The sequence below is a fragment of the Lontra canadensis genome, unplaced genomic scaffold (genome assembly GCF_010015895.1).
Source record: "Lontra canadensis isolate GAN:19392208 unplaced genomic scaffold, GSC_riverotter_1.0 scaffold76, whole genome shotgun sequence".
NCBI lineage: Eukaryota > Metazoa > Chordata > Mammalia > Carnivora > Mustelidae > Lontra > Lontra canadensis.
Genome location: NW_022631070.1, coordinates 4385222 through 4399690, shown reverse-complemented (window position 1 = coordinate 4399690; position 14469 = coordinate 4385222). Strand labels below are relative to the sequence as shown.

The 14469-nt window shown below is 50.9% G+C and overlaps 1 protein-coding gene across 1 annotated transcript in view; it reads right to left on the bottom strand.

The window, feature by feature from the left end:
- Positions 1–14118, bottom strand: part of SFMBT2 (Scm like with four mbt domains 2) — a 219976-nt gene extending 205858 nt beyond the window's left edge. The window contains exon 1 of the mRNA XM_032881633.1: positions 14054–14118. The gene's annotated coding sequence lies outside the window, so the exon portion shown is untranslated. The remainder of the gene's footprint in view (positions 1–14053) is intronic.
- Positions 14119–14469: the final 351 nt, after the last annotated feature.

Below are 14469 nucleotides of genomic sequence, written 5' to 3'. Positions count from 1 at the left end.
TGGTGTCCGTCTCACACCTCTGATAACTCACTTACGAACTTGCCCGTTTCTGCCATCGAGTCATGTGCTCACACTCGGCCCGCTCCCCCTCACTCCTCCCTCCTGCCCTTCGCCACCTAACGGGTGTGACCCCAGCAGGTCTGTGAAGACGTCCCAGCTGACCCCATGGCACATGAGGACTGGTGCCCCTTCCTCATACAACCGTGCTCTGGAGTCAGTCATGATCTTGTTCTTTCCACGTCCTTAGTTTTAACATACTTATCACCCATCCAAACGCAATTTTCCCACTATCTACTCCTCTTCTTGATAAACTGACATAAATAGGCATTTTGTTCGTTTCATCTCAAGAAATTTCCACCCGAGCCTCTGCTCTGCTCCCATCAGGCTGCCTTCTATGCCCGGCAGGCAGATGCCATCTGAGACCTGGCTTCTCTTTCCTTTGTCACACTTCCTCTCTTCTGGGTCCCCCATGTCTCGCTTTTCTCTTTTGAGGAGGTATGTCCCCTAAGAAAGGACTTAGGTACAAAAGAGGAGGCCTTGCATGGTTGAAAATGTCATTATCCACCATCACGTTTGTACCAGGAGTTTAGGTGGGTAAAAGAATTCCAAAGTTGAGGGACACCTCGGTGGCTCAGTTGGTTAAGCAGCTGTCTTCAGCTCAGGGTCCTGGGGCCGAGTTCCGCATCAGGTTCTCTGTGCAGTACGGACTCTGCTTCTCCCTCTCCATCTGCTGCTCCCCCTGCTTGTGTGCGCGCTCTCGCTCTCTCTCTCTCACCTGCTATCTCAAATAAATAAAATAAAACCTAAAAACAAAAACAAAAACTCACATGGGAAAAAACAAAAACACCCTCTCACAGAGTTTTGAGGGCTTCTGTCCACGATCTCACAGCTTCCCCGGGGGACGTCAGTCAGCGGCACAGCTCCTGGGACCTGACGATCTGCTTGTGGCTTCAGGGCACCCAGACTTCTTCCAAGTGTGAAATTCACGTTCTTAGACTAGGATATTTTCTTGAATTACTGCTGATTTCCTCACCTCTGTTCTCTGTTCTTTCACCCAAATATTCCATCAAATGTCAGACCTCTTCAATCTGCTTAATGTTTCCTTTTATGTTCTGTCACTTTATTTTTTTTAATCGTCCACTTGGGATCTACCTTCAGTTTCTCCCTCTAGCTCTTCTTTGGAATTTCATGGTTTAATTGCATAAAGCTCTGTCTAAACTCTCATGAAGACTCCCTTTCCCACCCTATCCCGTTCTTGTTAACGGGATGCAAAGTCTAAACTAAACCCTCCCTGCGGTGATCCGTGACCTTCTTTGAGAGATTTGTAAGTCATTTTGTTCCCTTGGTTGGTTCTGGTCTCCACTTGTCATGTTAGGCACCTTCCTCAGAAGACTGGCAGCACTCTGGTTTCTCTTGTTTAAGAGGAGGGGGGCCGAGGGGCTGGCTGGCGTCTCTCACGTCATTCCAAGAGGAAACCCCACCACGAGCGTCTTTACCCTCAGGCTAGTCAACATACACTGGAAAGGGCTCCACCCTATTCCGTCAGGGAAGGCGGAGGTCTCTGCCTACTGTCAGTGGCTTAGAAGGGGACATCGCAAATCACACACAATCCCTTTCCTCCACGAGATGATGCACGTGAGGGCTCCAAGAAGGATCTCTCTCTTAAATCCAAAGCAACAGAGGGTCCAGCTCCAGACTGCCACCGCTGAGAGTTAATAAATTCTCTTCTTTCCTTACCTGCCCCACTACTCACTAATATACCACTTTTTCACCTTGATCCTGTTTTATTAGACATGACAAATGTCGCTCTTTCACTGCGCAGAGACAATACCCAAGCGCAGGTGAAAACACGAAGCTTTCTACTGGAAGTCACGAGGCCTCACAAGGGCTCACTTTAGTGAACTGCATTACGCTAGCGACAAAAGAACTGTCTCAGAGTTACCTGGACTGTTCAAAGGGATCTGCCTCAACGTCTTTCAAGAAACTTGCAACGTAACTAATTAACATACTCATAATCTCACGCGCGCTACTCCGAAGTGGGAAGAGGTCTGCGGTCGTCCGTGTCTCCCCGTGACTCAGAAAAGCGACTATCCTCCGGAGAGACCATAAAACGCAAAGGTCCGAACTCAAAGCTTATGACGTTCCAGACACGCTCGGGCTGCCCGTGGATGTCTAGCGTGTCTAAATAGCGCAGAAAACGGCCTCATTTCCTACTCCGGGCATCTCGAGATGAGCGCAGGACACCCAACCTAAGCAAAGACCTTTCAAAATATTTCAAATAAAGGGGGAAAGATCGGGGGGTTCTGAAGGACACACAACCCAATTTTTGTCCCAAATCCGATCTCGGAGAAACCACCGCTTCCGTCTTTGGAAGAAGCAGTGGGCAAATGGGATGCGTCTGGGACGGGGAGAGCAGCTCCAGGAACCGTACCTGGAAAGGGCTTTGGGGAAGGAAAGCCACGTCGGGTGCCAGGCGCTACTGTCCAGGACAACCCCCTTCCATTCCTACCCACCCTGTCACCGGATCTCCCCGCAAATGACACCTGACTGCGTCCAGCCCCTCCTGACGCATAACAGCCAACACTCAGCCTTTTGAAAAAGAGACAGGTCCTGCCTGATTCCATCATCAAGTGAGATGAGCGGATTCTGTGGGGCAGAAGGTTCATGAAACGCTGCCACCCACCATATGCTTGGAGTCTGAGTCACCTTGATTAGAACCAGCAATTTACTGGCCATTTGTCCACCGGGCTTCGTCGGTTTTCACTCTAAACAGACGGAAACCTGACACACATGGCTGCCCCGGCATAAGAAATGCTAATTCTTTACAATCAGATTCGTACCCCAATCCTGGGAAACAAGATATGTGGGGGATGAAAGGTACTCCAGGAGTCAACACCAGGGCTGGCTGGCTTGCGGCAGCCTGTGGGTCCCACAGTAACATACCGTGACCTCTAATTCCTGGTTTTAACTGGTTTTAAGGTGACACTCTTAGCCTCACGGCCAAACGGCATGTATTACTCGAGCAGAAAGTGAACAAAGTCAGTGCTTCCAACGGGGCACTGTGCAACAGGAGAAAACCCAGGCAAAGGGCAGATAAGCGGTGCAACATGTCAGAAGCCCACTTACTTATTTACTCTTTACCTATGGATTATTTACGGACTGTTAAGTACTTATTTGCTCTAAACAAGGATGGGGCCTTGAGATCCCCAATGGAGTCTGGTAGGCGATAGGTCTTTGCATCGAGGTGGTGATAAGGGTTTCTTGCACCAGAAATTTGCCTCCAAGCCACCGAGGTTGAACACCATCCTCAGATGACCCTATGACTGACACCACATACTTTACACCAAAGAGCCTGGAAGGGCCTTACGATAAAAAAGCATGAGTTCTAGAATTCGCACAGACATCTTCCCACACGGTCCTGACATCTTGAACTAACCCTGGGGTTTCCCTATCACCGACAAAGTCTGGAATGAATTAGAGCATCCGTCCAAGCCTCTGACGAAAGCAAAGGCATCCTTTGTCTCTGCAGGAGACGCGTATCCCACGTTACACACCCGTGCGTGGAGTCACGAGCCCATGCGTCGTACACACGACCGTGAGAACTCAAAAGGCAGAGAATTCTGACAACGGATCCTTCTGCAAGCTAGACATGCGTAGACAATGTCTAATCATCAGCGCCTAATTTTCTGTGGGGATTTTACGTATCCGTTACTTCTGGCAGCCCAGATACACAGCAAAGACGCCTGAGAGATGCCACACACTTCAAAACGTCTCGTGGAAGCCAGTGTGGAGAGCCGTGCAGCGTCCCCCAGGATTCATAAAACAACTGAAGAGCATTTCAGGTGTTTACTTGAAGCCATACCTATAACCATAAAATTGGGCATAAATCAAATTTTATAAATCATATCATTTAAATGCATGAAGGAAGTTGGCTCCAGGGGCGTCCAAGTGCATGTCGTTATGCAAAGTCAATAAAAACACCCTAATTTAGCTTGGTTACAGAGCACGGGGAATGTAATGAATGGAGATCTGGGCTTTGCACTGGAATGTAATGATCATGAACCTGAAGGTACTCTCGGCCTTCTCACTGCAGCAAGCAACACTGTTTCATCTGCCAAACACAGGGCCTGTTCTGAAAGTCTCGCCTCCCAGGCACACGGTTCAGGGAACCTGGGTTTTCACGGACCTTCCTCATTAAAACAAAGTGTATATGGGAGGAGAGAGTACTAAAGCTTCCCCTGGAATGGAATAAAGAGCCAAAAAACAAAACACTGCCCATGGTCTGAGCTGGATCCCAATAGCTTGCGTAAAAAGAGGCGGGTGAGGACCTCAGGGCCCAGCTGGCTACTCCCAGACTTAATCTAATGAACTGTGTTAAGGCACTGAGGTTTGCAGCCGTAGAGGGACGGAAAGGGGAAAGGTATCCTGCACTGTGCAGCTAGCAGGGAAGGATAAAGCATATTTAAGTTAAAGTTTTAAAGAAAATGAAAGACAAGGACCAAAACGAGGCTCCTTGTTCTCTGCTACTCCACAGGGAGCTGTCCTGCCTCCTCCAAGGGGGAACGGAGAACCAGGACGGCTGGGTTTGATTCCAGAGTTGGCCGTGTTTCCAGACCAGGGGATGTCACCTCTCCTTACCTAACATCAGGAACGCACACGTGGCAGGGGTTACAGACCCCAAGGCGTGAGGCCTTGGAGGATCTCAGAAACTCTCAGCTGCAATACAGAACATGACTGTGATCAAAGCAGATGAATTAGAACTTAGGGAGTTAACATCAACAAGGATATGAATGTTAAGACAAGCAGGCTTCCCGCAAAAGTACATGTTTGCAGTCTGCACTTCCCGCCATACCACTGACTTCTGTCCTCCTGTTCAAACTGTGCAGGCTAAGACCGCCAAGCCCTCCTCCTCCTCACTCCCACTTCTCCACCCTTCAAAAGGCAAACCGGCTTCTTCCCTGCAGGAATGAATGCAAACACTGCAGTGATCCAAAGGAAATGCTGGCCTTGTGCTTTGCCGCCCATCCCCCTTGACTTTTTTCTGTCCCTTATCTCCACTCATTTTGGGGGACGTTTCTGTGAGCTCTCCACAGGGCTGGAGAAGCGATGCGTCTCTTGCAAGAGTACCAATGGAAGCCTGTCTAGAACAGTCTCAGGGAGCTCCGCTTTTTTTGCATTGAACCCCTATAGCATGGGGTGCCTGGGTGGCTGGTCTGGGTCTGCCATCAGCTCAGGTCATGATCCCAGGGTCCTGGGATCAAGTCCCACATGGAGCCCCACATGGAACCCCACATGGAGCCCCAGGTCTGGTCTCCTTGCTCAGCAGGGAGCCTGCTTTTCCCTCTGCCTGCCACTCCTCCTCCCTGTGCACACGCTCCCAGGCTCTCTCTCTCTCTCAAATAAATAAAAGAAAGTCTTTTAAAGAAAAAAAAGAAAAGAAAAACTACTTAGAAGGGAAAATTCTACCTCTCTTACCCAGCTGTGACAAGGTCCTGTGGAGTTCGACTCTGCACTTGTCCACGATTTGAGAATTTTTTCATTTATTCTCACCTATACACTAGTGTGAGAATGTCTTTCAGGGAGGAGAAGAAAAAGGAAACTGATGTGTATGAAAATCAACTACCTTTTAATTAAGCTGAAATTTCAGAAATGCAACTTTTCAAAACTATAATGATCAATTCACAGGACAGAGAGCAACATTCTACCCCAACCCAGGGCACTGAATATTTTCACTTTCTCATTTAAATACAGAGATTTAGCCTCCTCTAAAGGTTCTGCTCCCCCATGACCACCCGAAATAAATGCAAAGAGAAAATGCTCCAGTCTTCCTGCAAACTGCAAATCAAGTTCAAAGTATATAAATAAATAAATAACCAACCCTGTTTATATGGAACTGCTCCAAAAACTTGATCTCCTTATCAATAAAATATAGATAACAGCACTCACCTGTAAAGATTAAGCAAGCTAACACATTTAAAATGTTTGGCGCAGTGTCGCACGCGGAGTAAATAATCAATATACAATAATTACAGTTTCAAGACAAGGCAAGACTAGGATTCACATCCTCACTCTCTCCCTTGCCCTGATTTGCTGCCAAGTTACTCAGGCTCTCTAAGGCCTCAGTCTCTTCTGTAAAATGGGGTAATATTCCCATAAAATAGAGGATACATAAATGCAAAGCAGTAAGTACTGGGGCTGGAAAACAGTTCATGCTCAAATAACTAATTATTTTTATTTTTAACACCATCTTCAGTAAATCGCTAGTTCATAATCTTATTCATTCCACAATGCTTTCATCGTTAATCCCTGGACCTACAAGATCCAAACGTCCAGTTTTTTATATGAGCACTTATTTCAATTATGTTTAAAAAGAGACTGGGAGGAAACTTATACTTGGAATTACAGATTCTCGTATTATGCCTTAAAGTGATGCGATTTATACTTCAGTTTTAACTGAAATGGAAAAACAAACTTGCTAAATTTAGGAGAAAGCAGACATGGTACACCTTAGTAACTTTTTGTAAGGCTTTTGTTGGGGGTGCCTGGTTGACTCAGTCAGTAAAGCATGGGACCCTTGATCTCAGGGTCGTAAGTCTGAGCCCCAGGTTGGGCGTAGAGATTACTTAAAAATATTAAAAAATAGGGGCGCCTGGGTGGCTCAGTGGGTTAAGCTGCTGCCTTCTGCTCAGGTCATGATCTCAGGGTCCTGGGATCGAGTCCCACATCGGGCTCTCTGCTCAGCAGGGAGCCTGCTTCCCTCTCTCTCTCTGCCTGCCTCTCCGTCTACTTGTGATCTCTCTCTGTCAAATAAATAAATAAAATATTTTTTTAAAAATATTAAAAAAAATAATAATAAAAGTTTTTTTCCCTCATCCAATAAAACTTCGGGGGGGGAATCACAGGATAGAAATCTGCCCCATCTTCCCCTGTCCCACCAGCACCAGAACGGTCTCCTATTAGCCCTACTCTACAGATGTCAACCATACGCGCTCACAAGCACTGTATCTACACAATGTGTCATTTTCCTTAAAAGAAAATCAAAAAGAATGAAACAGAAAAGCACAATGGATTCTTTGCTTAATCACTGTCAACGACATCTATCTTCTCACAAGGATAGAAACCTTAGAGACAAAAGAAATAAAACTTTCTGATCAGCGAATGTCATCCTATCAAAACACAAAGGACCTAACGATCAGTATACAGTGAAACATAATCATTTGTTTATTATATTATGTTGGTCATCATACAGTATGTCATTAGTTTTTGATGTAGTGTTCCATGATTTTAAAATTCACTAGGGGTTGACCAGATGGGGGAGTGATCCTGGCATATTTCCATCAGAGCACTGCTGACAAGATCCTGCCAAACGGATCCTTCGGAACCTTGTTCAGTGACTTTCTATGGATCCTGTAAGATCCCCCGTTAGACTGCAAGCTCTAACCCAAATACCTTCCCTTATTCACAATATACAGTCCTGTCTCATTTACACAGACTTCAACACGGCCAACTCTCGTTTTAGCCAACAAGATCACGTCTCTGGAGTTGTCTGGGACCTGTCTAGTCTCACAGAGAGAGGAAGTGTCGCTGGCTTACACACAAGTTTGATCTCTAGGTCCACTGACACATGGATTTTTTTCTAATAAACTACACTGCTATAAATATATTTTCTCCTCCTTAGGATCTTAATAACTATTTTCTTTTCTCTAGCTTACTTTATTGTAAGGATACAGTGTATAATAGAAGTATAAAATATGTATGAATCAACGGTTCACAGTATTGGTAAGGCGTCTGGTCAACGGCAGGCTATTAGTAGTTATGCTTTCAGAAGTCAAGTGACACGAGGATTTTCCGCTGGGGGTTGGGGAGAGCTGTTGCCCCTCACCCCTACATTGTTGAAGGGTCAATGGTACTGTCTAACAGCCCAACTTAAAGAGCAGGAATGGGGACACCTGGGAGGCTTAGTTGGTTAAGCAAGCCTCTGCCTTCAGCTCAGGTCATGATCTCCAGGTCCTGGGATCGAGTCCCGCACTGGGCTCCTTACTCAGTGGGAAGTCTGTTTCTCCCTCTGCCTGCTGCTCCCCTGGTTGAGCTCGCTCACACTCTCTCCCTGACAAATAAATAATTTTTTAAAAACTAATATTAAATAAATAAATAAATAAATAAATAAATAAAGGGCAAGAATGGTAAATGCAACATCAGACCTAATTCTTTTACTCCCTAGGCTACCAGGAGGCCGCAGTCATCTACCTACACTGTAAATACTAGTGGAATGAGGTCCCAGCACTCACCCTGTCTGCAATGGTGGGGTACGGAGGGTTATGTGGAACAGTCCCTTTTAGTCTTAGGAATTCCTAAAGCATCCTTGAATCAGGTACTTCTTCATGACTTCTATTCAAAACCACAATGCCCTCGCCCAGCCCACGATACTATCAAGATTATATATGAAGCCTGGGGTACCTGGGTGGCTCAGGTGCTTGAGCACCCAACTCTTGGTTTTGGCTCAGGTCATGATGTCAGGGTCCTGGGATCAAATCCCGCTTAGCGTGGCGTCTGCTTGCAATTCTCTCTCCCTTTCCGTCTGCCCCTCCTACTCATACTCTCTTTCTCTCTCTAAAATAAATAAATAAATCTTAAAAAAAAAAAAGTTAACGGATTATATATGAAGGCTACATTTGCATGTGTGTCCATCTCTACACCTCCCCTTTTCCAGGGCATGAGTGAAACCTGGCCTCCATGCAGCCTCTTTCCCTCAATAGTGTCAGCCCTTGACCCCTGCAGAGGGAACTAGAACCCACCAAATGTCTTCTTGAGCCAAAGTCACAAAGCCCCTCGTGGTTTCACTGTACTTTACAGATAGGGGTCTGAAAGATGAATTGTTTGACCATGCCTACAAAGATGTGTTGAATCACTGGTCTTTTCCCCCAAACAGAAGCATGGAGATCAGAGTGAGACTCCAGTCCAACGCATGTAAGGAAGCTGAAGCTCAGAAAAATGCTCTAAGTGGTCCAAGGCCACACAGCTAGATAGAAATATCTCCAAAGGAGAACCCGGACCTCCTGATTCTGTCCTCTCCTCTGCCACAAAATCCGGTGGTTAGATCCTGAATGCCCAGGTTGGTCTGTTATGACAAGCAAAATTTCCCTAATTTTTTCTCCATATTTGTAAAACAGGGACAATATGTTTGTACTGAGGCAATGCAGATGTAAAAACAATTAGAAAAAAAAACACAAAATGTGCCTTGAACTACATATACTGATTTCCTTTTGGTACAAGAACCTTTTACAAGCTCTTCTTTCCGATCACTATACAGTTAGGTGAACTCCGAAAGTTCCACTAGTGAAATAACTATCAGAAAAGGTCCAAACCTAGAACCCTAGAACTGGAGGTCATTCAAATCCCCACAGTACACCATTCTGTACAAATTATTTAAAAGGAGAAGGACAACAAAGAGAAGGGAGAGGAGAAGAACTCTTTTACTCTGATACCCTGACAAAACCTTTTTGCTCTCAGTATAGGCCCTCCAGAGCGTGACTTCCATTTCAAGGGTTCTGCCACCCCAAAAGCACCCTGTACCAAGGAAATGGAACCCTCATTCCCTTACTGCTCAGAGCAATGCTTCCAACACAGACGGGGTGAGTCCTTCGTGGGCACCAGTTCTTGGAGAAAAGTGAACAATGTCATCTTGGCCAGAGCAGGCAGAAATGGGATTTGATAAACATCCCCTACTCCCCAGACAGCAAAAGGAGGGTCTTACAACAAAAAGGGAACAGAGAGGCTAATTCTGAGATCATTCAGGCTCTCCTCCTTCTTCAGGAACCTATTCTGCTTTATTTGTTTGTTTTTAAGCAAGAATCGTGAACCTCTGTACTGATACCAAGCAAAGTTTAAAAAAAAAAAAACAGAAACGTAAAGAAAACAAAAAACCTATCCATGGTTTCTGCAAGAAAACACTAAGAGGAAAAGCTCTCTCAGATCAATGACTCCCATCATTAGTGAAATTCAGGTCCCAGCAGGGTGGCCTGTTGGAGTTCAAGGTGCTGGAAGCCTGATGGGAAATACTCACTTCTTGGCCTGGCAGCTCTCAGCCCGCACTTTAGAAAAACACACATCAAAACAGGGTCGCGGGGTGCACGCTTCTCTAGACTGGGCGCTGCTCAATCAATCGCCACCACGCGGGAGAATGGGTCCTTCGCACAGTCAAAACTTTGGTGGGGGAGTGGAGGGTTTCTGGCGTGCGTGGGTGTGCTCCTCCCCTCTTTCAGGCAGGCGGCATGGTCCCAGCTCCCAGCTGAGATAAGGATCTGAGACAATTATTTGTGGAAGGGAGGAAGCAGCGTGTGTGCCAATTTAATGCTTACTAGGAGGAAAGTAGCAATCTCCTATCGCAAAGAAGCGCCTGGCCAATTCTTTCTGGCCACCAAGGCCTCTCCCCTCCCCCTTTGTACCCGCTCAACCTCTCTCCCCACCCCCAGCGGCCTCCCCAGAATGCGGTGACCAATTTAAGCCGGTTTTCGCGTTTTCTCCGACCTGGTGAAACCTGGATCCGCTGGCTTGGTGTAGACACTCGAATCGGTCTCCCAGGTCCCTTGGCGTCGGTGGGAGGGCGGAGGGGTGAAGGAAAGTGGAGGGCAGCGGCGATGGATGCGGATTCAGGCAGGGTCTGCCCTGGTCGAAAGCGGTTGCCCACCCGTGGGCTCGGATCCGCTGCGGCCGCGCCGCTGGAGCCGACAAAAACGCGGTGCGGGGCGGATGCTCTCCGGAGCCGGGGCTGAGCGCGAGGCTGGAAGCCCCAAACACTCCAACGCGCCCGCGGGGTCCGGGAACTCAGAGGAGGGGACGCTGGGGTGATGAGTGCTGACTACTGCACTGAAAGGGAAACGAGCATCCGTAGGACCAGCGCCTGGCGCCCTCTCTTCCCGAAATCCCACCCAACTCTAGAAACCCAAAGATCCCGAAAATTCCGAAAGCGAAACTGCAGGCGGGTCTCCAGAAGTTTGGGGACGGTCCCCCAGGCTTCCCGGCGCCGGCTCTGCACTCCGGACACCACCGATGCCGTCAAGGCCGAGCGCCCCTGGTCGTGGCGATCGCTGCGCACCGCCACCTTCCGCGTCCCCGGGGCACCTCCCTCGGCTTTTTACGCGGAAAGGGCCCCGGCCCAGAACCGCAGCCCCGATTCCGGGGCGGTGGTCGGCCGGGCTCCTGCCGCGTCTCGGTTCCGCCCCCGACACCCCCCCCACACACACACCTCCCGTTCCTTCCTACAGGAAAGGGAAACTTGGACCCTGCGAGAATCCTGAGGAATGTTCTTTGTAATCGGTTGTACATTCGCTTCCACGGCACAGCTCCGTGCAAAATCGCGGGTTTCGGGGCGTTAGAGTGAATTGTGCGCTTGTCAGCGGCGACGTCAGGAGGACGAGGGGAGGGGTTCCCGGCTGAAACTGCAGTTTACAAGCACAGAGCCATTTTAGGCTGGTTTCCACTCCAGCGAAGCCCACAGGAGAGCTGTCCCTGGAGGACCCGCTGCCAGCGCATGCTGCCAGGGCCGGGGACGCACCGCGCGCTCCGCCCGGGGGGGGGGGGGGGGGCAAGCCCGTCTCGGCCACAGTGTCGCGATCTCTCAGCCCCTCCGCCCAGCTGGGAAGGAAAATCTGACGCGGGGTCTCCAATCCTAGGGTCGCTTCCCCTGCGCCCCCACCCGCGGGACACTGCGAGAGACAGGCCTCTCCGGCAGCGCGGCGTCCCTTTAAGGGGAGAGGACGAGCTGACCCTACGGATCTCCCCTCTAGGCCCCTGTAAATGCCTGGAGACCCCGTTACTGTGCTAACTACAGACCTAGCCAACACACTATGTTTAATCCTGAGATTTAAACACCTCTCGCGCACTGGGCCGAGGCGCCATCAGGTTCGCCGGCCCCGATAAGGTCCCCAGGACCTGCCCTCTCCAGGGCCGGGGGCGGGGGCGCACAGCCGCCGCACGGCCCCCTGTTCCCGGGGTCCCTCCCGCGCGACCTCCGCTCGGCAGCTGCGTCCTGGCCACTGGCGACCCCTGTTGGAGATCCCCGTTCCTAGCTTAGGAAGCTCGGGTTTGCTTGCTTCCCCTCCGACTTCCCCCTCCAGGCTCCGACTTTGCCCCCAAACTCCAGTCGCAGACCCTCCGGGCCCCAGAAGCTGGCCTTTCCCGGATACCCCTGAAACCACAGCGCCGCCCCTCGCCTGCCACGGCCGGAAGACGCCGCACTCAGATCCAGCCTTCTCCAGCTGGACGTAAGCAAGGGCCACTTTCTTCCTAGAGCACTTCTCCCATCCCCCACCCTCCCTAGAGCTCAACTCCAAAAGCAATTCCTCGCTTCCACCCTACCCACTTTGTCGCCGAGGCCCGTCTGCCCACACCTCTCGGCCGCGCTGCTCTCATGGTCCCCACGCTTCTGCCGCGAGGCCCCCACCGCCAAGCGCGGAGTGCCCCCAGCACACCCAAACCCCACGGGCGCCTGCAGCCCGACCGCACCCAACACCCCGACACTTAGTCCTTTACTCGGGGCTTCCCCCGCACAGAAGCCAGCATACAGGGAGGGCTCCTCTCGAGAACGCCGAAATAAATCATTGCCTCTGCCCTTATGTATTCTGCACCACGTGTCAGCAGTTTGTCACGTCAAATCGGGTTAGTCTGGCTCCAAGACGCACACACACATTCGGGGCGTATGTCTCTGACACCCCCCAACTGCACACGCCGGGATGCACACCGATCCAGAAGCACACGCAGCAGTTGTGTTCGGCTGCCCCAGTCTGGGCCAGCGGCACCCCTTTTCCCCTTGGCAATGGACTGGACCGCAGACTCCAAACACGGAAAAAACTAGGGCAGCTCATTCTGTCTCCTTTTTCCCACTTAATTCGCTAAAACAGCTCCCGGAGTAGCCAAAGAGAGTCGAAACTAAGGCACCGCAACTCCGGTTGGGTTTTTTCCCACCTCAAAACCTTTATTTTCAGTTTTTAAAAGCTACCTTAGCCCGCCATATTGAAACGGACACGGTTTCCAAACACTCCTTCCCCGCAGTTGTGGCGCTTCCAAGAAAACCAAGTCGGGCTCGGGCTCTGGACGTGCGTTCTGCCCCCGCGAACCCTCCGCTTCCCACCCCCCCACCCCGGGCTTCCCGGGCCCCGCTTCTGCTCCTCCCGCCGCCCCGGGCCAAAATCAATAAATACATCTAAGCGGTACCTACAGTTGTTTTCTTTCCTTTTTTTTTTTTTTTTTTGGCGGATTTTTACCAACACACACGTTAAAAATAAAACTCCAAAGCTAGATCGGATGAGCAATTTTGAAAGGAGGTCACATGAGAGTAGACAACAGGAAAGCCCCAAGTGACAGGATATTACTTTAAAGAGAAAAAAAAAGAACAAAAAGACTATCCATGCCGAAGCACGCTCCGAAAACTCCTCCTGACAATTTCATCTCGGCTGCACAGGCACCTATTTCCAAGGGGGCGACTCCGAATGCGTAAACGGTTTTCAACACGCTTGACGGCGGGTCTCCAGTCCTCACCCTACCGTTTTCCCCCTCCCCGCCCCCAACACAGACACCAAAAAAAAAAAAAGAAGAAGAAGAAAAAGAAGAAAGAGACCCCGACGAGGGAAGCGACCGCGGAGCGCGGGGTGGCCAGGGCGGCGGCGTCGCCGAAATGAGGAAGGTGGGCGGCGGGAGGGGACAGCCCGCACCCGGGGAGGAGGACACTTGGCAACTACGCACAGCCTCCCGCGAGGCCGGGCTCTTCAAAGCCGAGGGGCGAAGCGGCTGGAAGGGGACGGGGGCAGCAAGAATGACAACCCGGGAGCGCGGAGCGGAGTTTGGGGCTGTGCTCCGAGGCTGCCGCTCTACCCTCCCGCCGAGCTCTCCCGCCGCACCCCCTCCTGCAGCCTCCCACGCCCGGGCGGGCCCGAGCTTCCCTCTTCCCCGAAGCTGGGGGAAAGCAGCTGCCCGGCGGGGGCACTCAACCTGCGGGCCGGAGGTCTGCTCGCCCGGCGGGCTGGGCGCGGGGACAGCGGCCGGCGCGGCGTCCTACCTGGTGAACTTCGTGCTCCCCTCCGAGGGGACCCAGGCCCCGGGCGCCGCCGGGGTGGGGGTGGGGGCGCCGGCCTCGCTCGCCCGCTCGCGCTGCCTCGCCCGGGCTCGCGCTGCCTCGCTCGCTCCCCGCCCGCCGCCTCCCTCGCGCGCCCGCTCGGGTCCTCCGACTCCCACTACAGCCTCATTCCAATATGGCATCCTCGCTGTGCGCATGCCCGGCACTCTTTTTTAAGATTATTATTTCGCGTGTGCAGCGAACTCCGGCAGCGACCTTCTCCAGCGCTCGCGGAACGGCTCCAGCCCATTAGCCTGCGGGACGCTCGCGACGCCCTCGGCTGCCCCGCCGCGACTCCCCAGAGCCTGGGCACACCCCCACTCCCCAAACACACACACACTCACACACACACGGGCACA